This window comes from Aotus nancymaae, unplaced genomic scaffold (genome assembly GCF_030222135.1).
Source record: "Aotus nancymaae isolate 86718 unplaced genomic scaffold, 86718_ANA_hifiasm-v0.15.2.pri h1tg000043l, whole genome shotgun sequence".
Classification (NCBI taxonomy): Eukaryota; Metazoa; Chordata; class Mammalia; order Primates; family Aotidae; genus Aotus; species Aotus nancymaae.
The window spans coordinates 9190185-9202517 of NW_026988457.1; the positions used below are offsets into that span (position 1 = coordinate 9190185).

At 40.5% G+C, this 12333-nt stretch overlaps 1 long non-coding RNA gene across 1 annotated transcript; it reads right to left on the bottom strand.

Annotated features, from left to right (window-relative positions):
* Positions 1-4622: 4622 nt before the first annotated feature.
* Positions 4623-11487, bottom strand: LOC135268795 (uncharacterized). Its single transcript, XR_010337142.1, has 2 exons — positions 11398-11487; positions 4623-5292 (listed from the first exon to the last, which is right to left on the bottom strand). It is a non-coding gene; the product is annotated as an uncharacterized LOC135268795 (long non-coding RNA).
* Positions 11488-12333: the final 846 nt, after the last annotated feature.

A 12333-nucleotide genomic window follows, 5' to 3' on the forward strand; every position in this document is an offset into this window, starting at 1 on the left:
AAGATTATTATTGAAGACAGATGAGGAGGATTTGGGGTTATGTTGTACTTTTCTATCTACTTCTGGATATTTAAATTTTCCATAGTAAAAAGTTTAAGAACAAATGTATACCACTTCTTGTGCCTTATCAGTTTCCTCCATCTTCTCTTAAATTTTCATGCCCTAGTGCCTACTTCAAAGCTACTGCACAGAATGGAGCATGAACCACCCCGATCTCACTCTCAGCTTGCTCGTGCAGTGATCTGGCAGAACACTGGTAGTGTTAAGGTCAGCAGTTGTTCCCCTAATGGCCAACATGGTATTTCTTTGGCCATAATGTTTGTGATGATGACAAAATATCTCAAATCATATTCAATACTCTGAAATAACAGTAATGAAAAATGCTAAAATTACATTTAACATTTTGACATCAGTCATTTTCAAATTGAAATTCTGTTCAATAAAATGGTTAGGTTTAGGCCATCGAAAGGGTACTGTGTAGAAACAGACTCTAAAGCATTAAATAAGAACCCATCAGTATATAAGGACACTTGAGGAGAAGAAGAGAAATGTGAGGAATCTCTACTTTACAACTTGTCAGCCAAAACAAGTAGAAAAAGAATGTCACAATTTTGTACCCTCTTTTGACCCCCCACAACCATGTTATAAATGATTCAGTGAAGATTTTCCATGGATACTAAAACCTCAGTGAAAAGTTCTTGGGGAACAGGATATACACAGGGTCTCAAATTATTGCTTCACAGACTACTTATTGATTACAAATAGAAAACTGTACTTTACAATAAAGATCTCTGATAGCCATCACACATTAACCAGGTGATCAAACTTGGCATCACAGCAAGTGGAACACCCTGACACTGTGTGAGTCCTGATGAGCTGTGGTAAGAAGCACACATCGCCACCACTGTGGATGTCTTGCCAAAAATGTTTCTCCTGAATTTACTAATTAGGAAATAAGACGTTACATTAGAGACATGAAGGTTATATGGGTGCTCTTGGTATTGTTCTTCCAGATTTTCTCTAAGTTTGAAATTTTAAAAATACAAAACAGAAAACATTTAAAAACTGGTGAAAGTCTTGAGTTAAAATCAATTCATCTCTCCAAAAGTGTGGCCAAAGTCAAAGCAGAATTCTATGTGATCCTCCACTGATGCAGCAACTCACGCCCGTAATCCCAGCACTTTGTAAGGCCAAGGTGGGCGGATCACGAGGTCAGGAGTTCTAGACCAGCCTGACCAACGTGGTGAAACCCTGCTTCTACTAAAAATACAAAAATTAGCCGGTCATGGTGGCAGGCGCCTGTAAGCCCAGCTACTCAGGAGGCTCAGGCAGGAAAATCACTTGAACCTAGGAGGTGGAGGTTGTAGTGAGCCTCCACTACAGCCTGGGCAACAGAGTGAGACTCTGTCTCAGAAAAAAAAAAAAAAAATTTGAAAGTCCATTACACTTTTTCGACCTGGAAAAAAAAAACAAAAAAAAAAAAACCCCAGCTACTTGGGAGGCTGAGGCAGGAGAACCGCTTGAATCTGTGAGGCGGAGGTTGCAGTGAGCTGAGATCGCACCACTGTACTCCAGCTTGGGCAATACATTGGGACTCCCTTTCAAAAAACAACAGGCAGGGTGTGGTGGCTCACGCCTGTGATGCCAGCACTTTGGGAGGGCTGAGGCGGGAGGATCACAAGGTCAGAAGGTCTACACCATTCTGGCCAACATGGTGAAACCCCGTCTCTATTAAAATACAAAAATTAGCCAGGCGTGGTGGTGTGAGCCTGTGGTTGCAGCTACTTGGGAGGCTGAGGCAGGGGAATCACTTGAACCCGGGAGGCAGAGATTACAGTGAGGAACAGAGATCGCGCCACTGCACTCCAGCCTGGTGACAGAGAGACTCCATCTCAAAACAAAACAAACAAACAAAAACCTAATGGTATATTCTCATTCTTTAGGAATATTTAAGGATCTGTAACACATTAAGTATAGGTTCTTAATGAAGTATTTCTTGTATATGAAAGAACTTGAATTTCAATTTTGAAGTCATGAGGTACATAAGCTCAATGAAGTGTCACAGCATTTTTTATTTTTATTGGAATAACAAGTCAAAATTTGGTTAACTTTGACTTTGGCCACACTTTTGAAGAGATGAATTGATTTTAACTTATATTTCATGTTTGAATAAACACATTTATCCAATTGTAGAATCCAGTGGAAGATTGTATTTCACGTAATTGTTCCATCTTTCAAAAGCACGTGTTCAGATCGTTTTTCTCATTCTTGAATGTCTGCATTCAAAGAAATAAAAAGCTGGGGGCATGGTGATGTATGCCTATACTCCCAGCTACTCAGGAAGGTAGGGCAAGAGGATCACTTGAGCCCAGGAGTTCAAGGCTTTGGTAAGCTCTAGATACCCACTGCACTCCAGCCTGGGAAACATAGCAAGATCTCATCTCAAAAAAATAAAATAAACAAAGGATTAACAAAATGTAGAAAAACACTATGCTGTATTCCCTGTCTCCCAGAAAAAGGGATAACATCTAAAGGACAACACTACGGAAAAGTAGTAAGTTATTTGCATTTTGTAGAGTGAAAAGTTGTGTTTAATGCAAGAGCCATCCTGTGGTGTGCCAAACAGTGTTCAATTATACTCCAAATCCAACACTTCCAGATGGTAATACCCACCAACTCCCTTGTTCTCATATATATTAAAAGGCTTAATATAAAATTAGGTTGCACCCCCATTAGGTATGCTTTTATTATCATTTTAGTATTAATAAATTTTAATCAAGGACTGTGATATCATGACTAGAAACAGAATCTGCAGCCTCACTCACCCACCCTTATCCTCTAGGAAGGGGAGAGGGATTGGAGAAGTTCATAAGTGATCATACCTACAAGATGAGGCTTTCATCAAAACCCCTGAACTCTCAGGTTGGTGAACACGTGGAGGTGTCCGGAGGGTTGTGCGCTAGGAGAGGGCATGGAAGCTTCTAGCCCCTTCCCCCTTACTTTGCCCTATGCATCACTTCCATTTGGCTGTTCATCTGTGGCCCTTGCACTATCTTTTATAATAAATGGGTAAATGTAAGTGAAGTATTCCCCTGAGTTCTATGAGCTGCCTTAGCAAATTATGGAACCCAAGGAGAGGGACAGTGGGAACACCAATTTACAACCAGTTGGTCAGAAGCACAGGTCACAACCTGGGAACTGCAATTGGCAATTCCCGTGCTAATGAGTGTCACCAACACAAAGGCAAAGCAAGCAAAGAAAGGAAATAAAGCATATAAAAGGTTCTCAACCGTGGACAGCTTTAAAAATACACGCTTCCTGGGATCCACCTCAGACTAGTCCTACTGGAATTTATGATTAAGATCCTGACACTACAGTTTCTTCAAAAGATTCCCAGCTGATTCCTATATGCATCCAGGGCTGAGGGCCACTGCTGTAAACACAAAGAAGGTTAAAAGAGGAGAGAGGAGGCAAAAAGACCACCAGAAAGTGTTATTTATGATTATCAAGTTCCATATTAAAGCATCAGATTTTCCATCTGAACTACATTCATTTATTTCATAGTACCCTCTACTGGCCAGGAAGGGTATCTATTATTCCTAGGTTTAAGGTACAGAAATCTCCAACTTCCTTAACATATCTAGAAGCAATCAATTAGTAAATCTTTATTATTTCTACATTTTCTTATATTTAAGTGTAAAGTGGGCTGGAGAACACTGTGTTGGCAAAGACGATTCTAAACTTAATCTCAATAGTCAAGAGCAAGAGATCTATTTTAAAAATGTGTAACTGGCCGGGTGCAGTGGCTCATGTAGTCCCAGCACTTTGGGGAGGCCAAGGCAGAAGGATCGCTTAAAGTCAGGAGTTCAAGACCAGCCTGGGCAATATATAGCAAGACTTTATCTGTACAAAAAAATAAAAAATTAGCCAGGCGTGGAGGTGCACACCTGTGCTACTTGGGAGGCTGAAGTGGGAAAATTGCTTGAGCCTGGGAGGTCTCAGCTGCAGTGAACCATGATCTCGCTACTGTACTCCAGCCTGGGAGACAGTAAGACCTTGTCTCAAAAGAAAATTTTTTAATCTGTCAACTTTAGCAACTACTGACATTTTAAACCAAATGATTCTTGGTGCCAACTGTTTATGTAGATAGTTTTGGAATATTCATTAGTTTTTTAAAGACATAGAATGCTACTGTACAAATACAAATTGTGAGTTTCAAATTCATTTCCCTTTAGTGTCCTCAACTAGTTACATGACCATAAACTGATGCCGACTTTCCATGCATTGTAGGATCTTTAGCTGTATTCCTGGCTTCTACCCACTAGATGCCAGCAGCAGCCCACCCCCAAAGTTGACTCCAAAAATGTCTCTAGACATTGCCAAATGTTTCAAATCAGTAATTAATCTAATCAAAGATGTTCCTAAATAATCAAAATATACTTTTATTTGTAAGAGGACCCATTCACTAATGTTCTAAAAATATAAATTTTTATACACCAAGTTCATAAAGAATACTTTATGGCATCTTATAATATACAAATTAAGAACAAGAAAAAATGCATTTTACTTTTCTTTAACAGTGTTGCCTGGTAATATATTAATTACATATTAAGTCTATGAAGTAAAAGTTTAACTTACATTTACTGGTTGCTTTTTCACTTAAAGACCAGACCAAAATCAAAACCTTGGAACTTCTACTTTTCAACGTGAAACAATCAAAGAATAGCTATAATCCTAAGATAGCACTGATATGGTAAATATTATTCTTATGAGTGTTAATGGACGATACTGATATATCTCATAGTGTACTCAATTTGAAGTGTTGCCACTGAAATCAATTAAAAATGTCTATGCTGAAAGATGCTACTATAAAGTTTACAGACTCAAATGCTTATAATGCTTATTCAAAAGTTTACAGAAAACCTAGAAAACAGGTTGAATTGAAACCTGTAGATCATTTTATAATTTTCATAAGCAACAATTTCTTTTGAAGACACAGAGTATTGTTTTAATACAAATTAAGAGCTTTAACATGATCTCCCTTTAGTGCTTTTAATTGTCACATGGCTGTAAACCAAAGACTCCCAAAATTTTAAATAATCACTGATACTACTTGAGCAGAACTTGGCAGATGTCAGTACTTTTAATGTTGTGTACATCAAATTACAATAAAAAGGTGACTCTAAACAAGATGCAGCCGTCAGCTTCCATGAACAGCACACTATTACAGTAATCCGAGTTTATATTCCACCATCAAGTGTGGCTCTCCCATGACTTCGCTTTGTGATGGATCTGAAAGCAAACAAAATCAAACACTTTAAAGACTCTCAAAAAAGAGGTAAATTCAATGACTCCGCCTATATGAAAATCCAGAACAGTTAAAACTAACCTAAAGTTATAGAAAACAAACGAGTGATTGCCTGGGGCTGGGGCAGGTGACTGACTGCAAAGGGACCAAGGGAACTTTTTGAGGTGATGAAAGCATTCTACTCCTTTATTTAGGGGACCCGGCTGTATATTTCTTAAAACTCATAGAACTGTACACTTAAAAATATGTATACTCTATTGTATGTCAATAATATCTCAAAATAGTGGATTTAAAAAGAAAAAACAGATTGAAAAAGTTTTCTTTTTTCAAAGATCTTAAGTTTTCTAGTGGCTTCCCACATGACTGGAAACAATCTTTTAATTCACAAAAATGTCTTATCTATATCATATTCTGACCTGTTGTATACAACAAACATAAGTCAGAATTCTAAAGAAAGAAACTTTTAAAAATTGTCACTTTTGTGTTTACAGATGAGTCAGATAAAAGCCTTATTTTAACTGTGATTATACACCTAAAAGAACTTTTTTTTTTTTTTTTTTTTTTTTTTTGAGACGGAGTTTTGCTCTTGTTACCCAGGCTGGAGTGCAATGGCGCGATCTCGGCTCACCGCAACCTCCGCCTCCTGGGTTCAGGCAATTCTCCTGCCTCAGCCTCCTGAGTAGCTGGAATTACAGGCACGCGCCACCATGCCCAGCTAATTTTTTTTTGTATTAGTAGAGACGGGGTTTCACCATGTTGACCAGGATGGTCTCAATCTCTTGACCTCGTGATCCACCCGCCTCGGCCTCCCAAAGTGCTGGGATTACAGGCGTGAGCCACCGCGCCCGGCCTAAAAGAACTTTTAAAGTTAATATCAACAGTAAGCTTCCTAAAGGCAGAGTCTGTTTCTTTGTCCTCTACTCATCAACATAGGACGAGAAACAGAATAAAAACCTAACGAACTAAACTGTAAAATCACTTTGTAGGAATGAATAACCCTGCACATAATGATGGCTACCAAGAGGAACAGTTCAGTAAAACCAATGTGGGTATTTCCTCACTGGACCTCCTAAAAGATTGAAGATTAATACACTGCTGTGTATATATAAAAGGCATTCAAAACCTAAACTTAAAAAAAAAAAAAAGGCAATGCCAAATATTTTTTGACTGCATACGTTAGTATTTGTAGAAAGACACGTAGAACAAAGCCTAGAAGGACAGACTAAACTCAAACAGCAGGTAACGAGGGAATGAGGAGAAAAATGGAATTGAGGCTCATTACAGACAATCTTGAGTTTCAATGGTAATATTTCAAATTTTTGCACAAAGAATATACTCATTTATGTCTATGGCCATACCACCCTGAACACGCCCGATCTCATCTGATCTCGGAAGCTAAACAGGGTCGGGCCTGGTTAGTACTTGGATGGGAGAATATACTCATTTATGTAACTAAAGTTTCTTCCACATCCTACTTTTTAAAACTTTTTTCTTTTAATAAAATGCATTTATTAAATAAATCACAGCTGGGCATTGTGGCATATGCCTGTAATCCCAGCTACTCAGGAGGCTGAAGGAGAATTGCTTTAACCTGGGAGGCAGAGGTTGCAGTGAGCCAAAATCATGCCACTGCACTCCAGCCTGGACGATGAGCAAAACTCCATATCCAATCAATCAATCAATCAATCAATCAATCAATAAATCACTTGCACCAAAAGACAGCATATCATATAAGCAAGGCACTGGTGGCAGACTGTGGGTCTTGCATCTGTTGTACCACAAGCTCGCCATAAGACTCTGAGGACTGAGCCTCTGTGAGCTTCCATTTACTCATCTTCCAGTTAGGGGATCAGAGTACATGAAAGTCCCCTTCCAGCATTAAGAAACAGTCTATTTGATTTTACTAGCATCCGTATACGTCTTTCCTAATCTTGTAAAATGTACAGAATTAACTTGCCTAAGTACTTTGCTGATAAGCAGGCAGGCAAAAATGTCATCTCCAATACTGTCAGTATTTACACAGTATTTAGATTAACAAGCTACTCTTTCATTATAGATGTAACACTGTTTTGCATCAAAGGTGGTGAGAATGTGGTCAACAAGACCTTTAAACACTATGATCAAGCACCCTGTCAGGTACTGGGAACACAACAGTTAACAAGAAAAAATCTCTGGCTCTCATGACATGTATATTTAAGTTGGACAAATAATAAGAAAAAGATCAGATAAGTGTTATGCAAATAATTAATACAAGGTAGGGTGACAGAGTGGGGACTACTTTAGATTAGGTAGTTGATATGGTTTGGATGTTTGTCCCTTCCAAATCTCATGTTGAAATGTGATTCCCAGTGTTGAAGGTGGGTCCTGCGGGGAGGTTACTGGATTATGGGGTTGAATATCTCGTGAATGGTTTAGCACCACCGCTCTGGATAAGCGAGTTCTTGCTCTGAGTTCACACAAGTTCTGGTTGGTTAAAACTGTGTGGCAGCTCCCCCCTCACTCTCTTGCTCCCTCTGACTGGTTCCCCCTTCGTCTTCTGCCAGGATTGTAAGCTTCCTGAGGCCCTCCCCAGAAGCAGATACCAGCACCATGCTTCCTGTACAGTCTGAGGAACCATAAGCCAAAATAAATTTTCTTTATAAATTACCCAGCTTCAGGTGTTTCTTTATAGCAATGCAAGAATAGACTAACAGTAGTCAACAGAAGACTCTCTGAAGTAACATTTAGGTTGGGATCTGAAAAATGAGGGTAAACTATTCAAAGCAGAAAAGAACAGCTAATTCAGGTCCCCAAGGTGAAGCCATAAGTTAACCATATATTATAAAGTCACAGTTCCCACAAGAATAAAACTACCCCAAATGCAGTGGTCTTGTGACAAAAATGATCTACTTGGCCAGGCACGGTGGCTCACGCCTGTAATCCCAGCAATACGGAAGGCAGAGGCGGGCAGATCACCTGAGATCAGGAGTTTGAGACCAGCCTGGCCAACACAATGAAACCCCGTCTCTACTAAAATACAAACTTAGCTGGGCATGGTGGTGGGCACCTGTAATCCCAGCTACTTGGGAGGCTGAAGCAGGAGAATCGCTTGAATCCGGGAGGCGGAGGTTGCAGTGAGCCAAGATTGTGCCACTGTACTCCAGTCTAGGTGACAGAGTAAGAGTCTGTCTCAAAAAAAAAAATATATATATACATATATATATGTATGTGTGTGTACATATATATAGCTAAACAGGTGATTTTTCTGAATAGCTACCTTAGAGAGACACAAGAAATGAATTTTAAGAGATGACCACAGGATAGCAAGTGGCTTTTTATTTTTTATTTTTTGAGACACAGTCTCTCTTGCCCAGGCTGGAGTGCACTGGTATAATCACTGTTCACTGCAGCCTCAAATTCCTGGGCTTAAGTGATCTTCCTGCCTCAGCCTCCTGAGTAGCTGGGACTACAGCCACACATCACTATGCCCAATTAATTTTTAAAACAATGTTTGCAGAGAAAGGGTTTCATCTTGCCCAGGCTGGTCTTAAACTCCTAGGCTAAAGTGATCCTCCCACCTCTGCCTCCCAAAGTGCTGGGATTATAGACGTGAGCCACCACACCTGGCCAATTAATGACCTTTTTAAACATGTAATTCCATCACATTACATCTGCCTTCTGTTGCATTTTGAAGAAATTCCAAACTTCTTTTTGTGGTCTGTAGGCCCTGGTTCATCTATTCCTTGCTTAGCTTTTTGACCTCAACCGTATTCTACTCTCTGCTTTGGTTTAAACACACCAGCTATACGGGCCTTCTTAAAGTGATCCTATGTGTATTGGGAGACAGCTCTCTCCATTCTGCAAGCTGGGAGCAGAGACACTAAACTGCCTTTGTTCTAGGCTATCTTTCCAAAGCTGTTTCAGCCTCAGAAGACAAAAAAGCACAAGACAGGCAGGCTTACTGCCAGTTATAAGGCTGAGGTGGCCTGAACTTGGAGTTCCCCTCCTCTATTGAACACTGAATGTACAATGCATCACCTTACCCTCTTCTTAGCTGCCTCACAGGAAGTGGTGCTAACAGAACCAAAAAAAAAAAATGCTAATACTCTGGCTATGCTATTGTTATGAGTAAGAAACTGTTCTTTAGGAGTCTCTTGTCTTCTGCCAGCATCCATGAATTCATAGCAGGCTAACAAGTGAGCTTGAAAGTAGAGTAAGATCTCAAACTGCTCAGAGTTCTTCAGCTGTTCTCAGGTTACAGACCCTGAACATACTGATCTCTTCTGTCTGAAATATTCTTCCCTCTGCTTATAGGTCAATGATTTCATGTTTCTTTCAGGAATCAACTTATGTCCTTTTCCCAGAGTTTCGTGCCCTCCCAACCCAAAAACATCCTTTTTATTCCTAGAATTACCAAATATTTGTGTTTATGTGTTTAATGTCTGTCCCCTCTATTTGAAAGCAGAGATATTTGTTTTGTTCATGGCTGTATATTCAGAGCCTGGCCCAGTACCTGACACATAATATGTGACTGACTAGATCAATGCTCCTAAGTCCCCTCTCCCTTTCTTTACACAGAATTACAGAAGCAGATTTTTAAATGAATGCTTTTATAACTAAAAGTTAAAAACATAAAGACCTGAACTATCACCTTAGTAGTTTTAAACAAGGTCTAAGTTCAATGTAAAAGCTTAAGAATCCCAGCTTTTCCTGCATCCAGAAAGTTCCCTCAGGGAAGATTCTCAAAGGAGGCTCACTAGACTTCTGTTATGTCCACAGCATTTCCTTACCGGACATCAGCAGCCAAGCAAAACTAATAAAACTTAATCCTGTTGGGTATTTTTGTTTCTCCTGCACTGCTGGGGCATAATGAGCAGAGGCAGTATTGGACAGGATCGTATTTGTTTATCTTCCTCGGGACCAGAAAAAATAGAGGATGCTGCATGTATTGTTCTCACTTAAATTCATTTATCTCAAAAATAAATACAATTATTCAGGGAATTTTATTAAAAACGACAGATTCAGCTGGGCACAGTGGCTCACACCTGTAATCCTAGCACTTCAGGAAGCCAAGGTGGGCAGATCATGAGGTCAGAAGTTGGAGACCAGCCTAGCCAACATGGTGAAACCCCATCTCCTCTAAAAATACAAAAATTAGCTGTGTGTGGTGGTGGGCACCTGTAATCCCAGCTACTCGGGAGGCTGAGGCAGGAGAATTGCTTGAACCCGGGAGGTGAAGGTTGCAGTGAGCTGAGATCACACCACTGCACTCTAGCCTGGGTGACAGAGCAAGATTCCATCTCAAAAAAAAAAAAAAAAAAAAAGACAGATTCCTCTTTCCTATTTATCACCTGGTGAAGTATAAAAATTACTTTTGGGGGGGCTACTTCTTAAATAAAGATTTATCTTCCAGTTGTTTACAATGCTTGTCATAAAAAACCCAAAATCAAACTAAACAAACAAAAACACCAGTCACATCCCAAAACTGTGAATTCTGAAATAATTATCATTGTTTAAGTCACCCTAGGAATATTAGACTGACACATTACACTTGAAGCTCAGGACATGAAATGAATAACCACCATTACTAGACTAAAATGACTATATACTCTTAGAATTTCATAATCTTCACTTTTTTTTTTTTTTTGAGATGGATTCTTGCTCTGTCACCCAGGCTAGAGTGCAGTGACATGATCTCAGCTCACTGCAACCTCCACCTCCTGGGTTCAAGGGATCCTCCTGCCTAAGCCTCCCAAATAGCTGGGATTACAGGTGCCCACTACCACACCCAGCTAATTTTTATATTTTTAGTAGAGACGGGTTTTTACCATGTTGGCCAGGCTGGTCTTGAATGCCTGACCTCAGGTGATCTGCCCACCTCAGCCTCCCAAAGTGCTGGGATTACATGTGAGCCACTGTACCCGGCCAATCCTCACTTTTAAAAACAGTTAAAGAACTACCATTAAATTTTATCTTAATGTAATGAATAAACACAAGTGAATCCAATTGGCTATAAGTCCCATGAGGACAAGAATTTTGCCTCTTCTCTTTGAAGCTGTTTGCCTTTTAAATTACAAGGCCTCCATAAAAAGGTGCTGAATGACACTTACCATTGAGAATATCCTCAAATCCAATAGTCTCATCATTACCCCTCAAAATATCCAGTGAACGATTTGAGCTTGGAAGAAATGGAAGACGCTGAACCTAATCAAAACTCAAACCCAAAACAGCAACACACACAAAGAACCGTTGTGATAACCTGCTTTTTGCCAGCTAAAACTAACTCTCCCTTTCTCAGACTAAAAGCTATTCAGGCTTTATGTTAGCTCCTTGAGCCAGACAGACTCCATCTTAGCTTCTTCATGTTAGTTATCTTCCCAGCATTAAGTATGTAACTATAGTATGTAGCTGGGGCGGGCTGACACTGGGCACCTCCAGGAACGCATTTGCTGATAAGAGGCCGAGTTAAGTGGTACCAGCAGAGCCTGGGAATGCAGGTGCTGTCGAGCGCCCAGAGCCCCCATTATCTATAAGTTGTATGTCTTTCATGACAGCTTTACCCTCGCACCTGGCACTGTTTTACTTCTCATGTACTAGTTTACCTTTTCACTTTTTGCTTACTCTGCTTCTGTGAAAAGTTTGCTTCAGCTAAGTTCCCCCTCCCTTTTAAAACTAGGGTATAAAAGACCACCTAACTTTTTCTTAGGGGCCGAGAGAATTTTGGGTGTTAGCCACCTCTCGGTCGCTGGCATAATAAAGGACTCATAATTCATTCTCAGAGTGCGGCGCATTCCTTGCCTCGCTCGGGTCCAACACCGTCACCATCACCACCCTCTCCCCCAACCAAAATGCCCTTGGACCTTCACCAAACGGCGCCTCACCTTTCTAAAGAAGTGCTGCGTGGCCACGGCGAGGGCATCGAAGCCGCAGACAGTCCGCTTCAGCTCCCGCTGCGCGACGCCCAGCTGCCCGGCCTGCCGCTCGCACCGCTCCTTCAGCCGCTGCACCAGCTGCCGCTCGGCCTCACGGGCCTGCAGGTCCGGCTT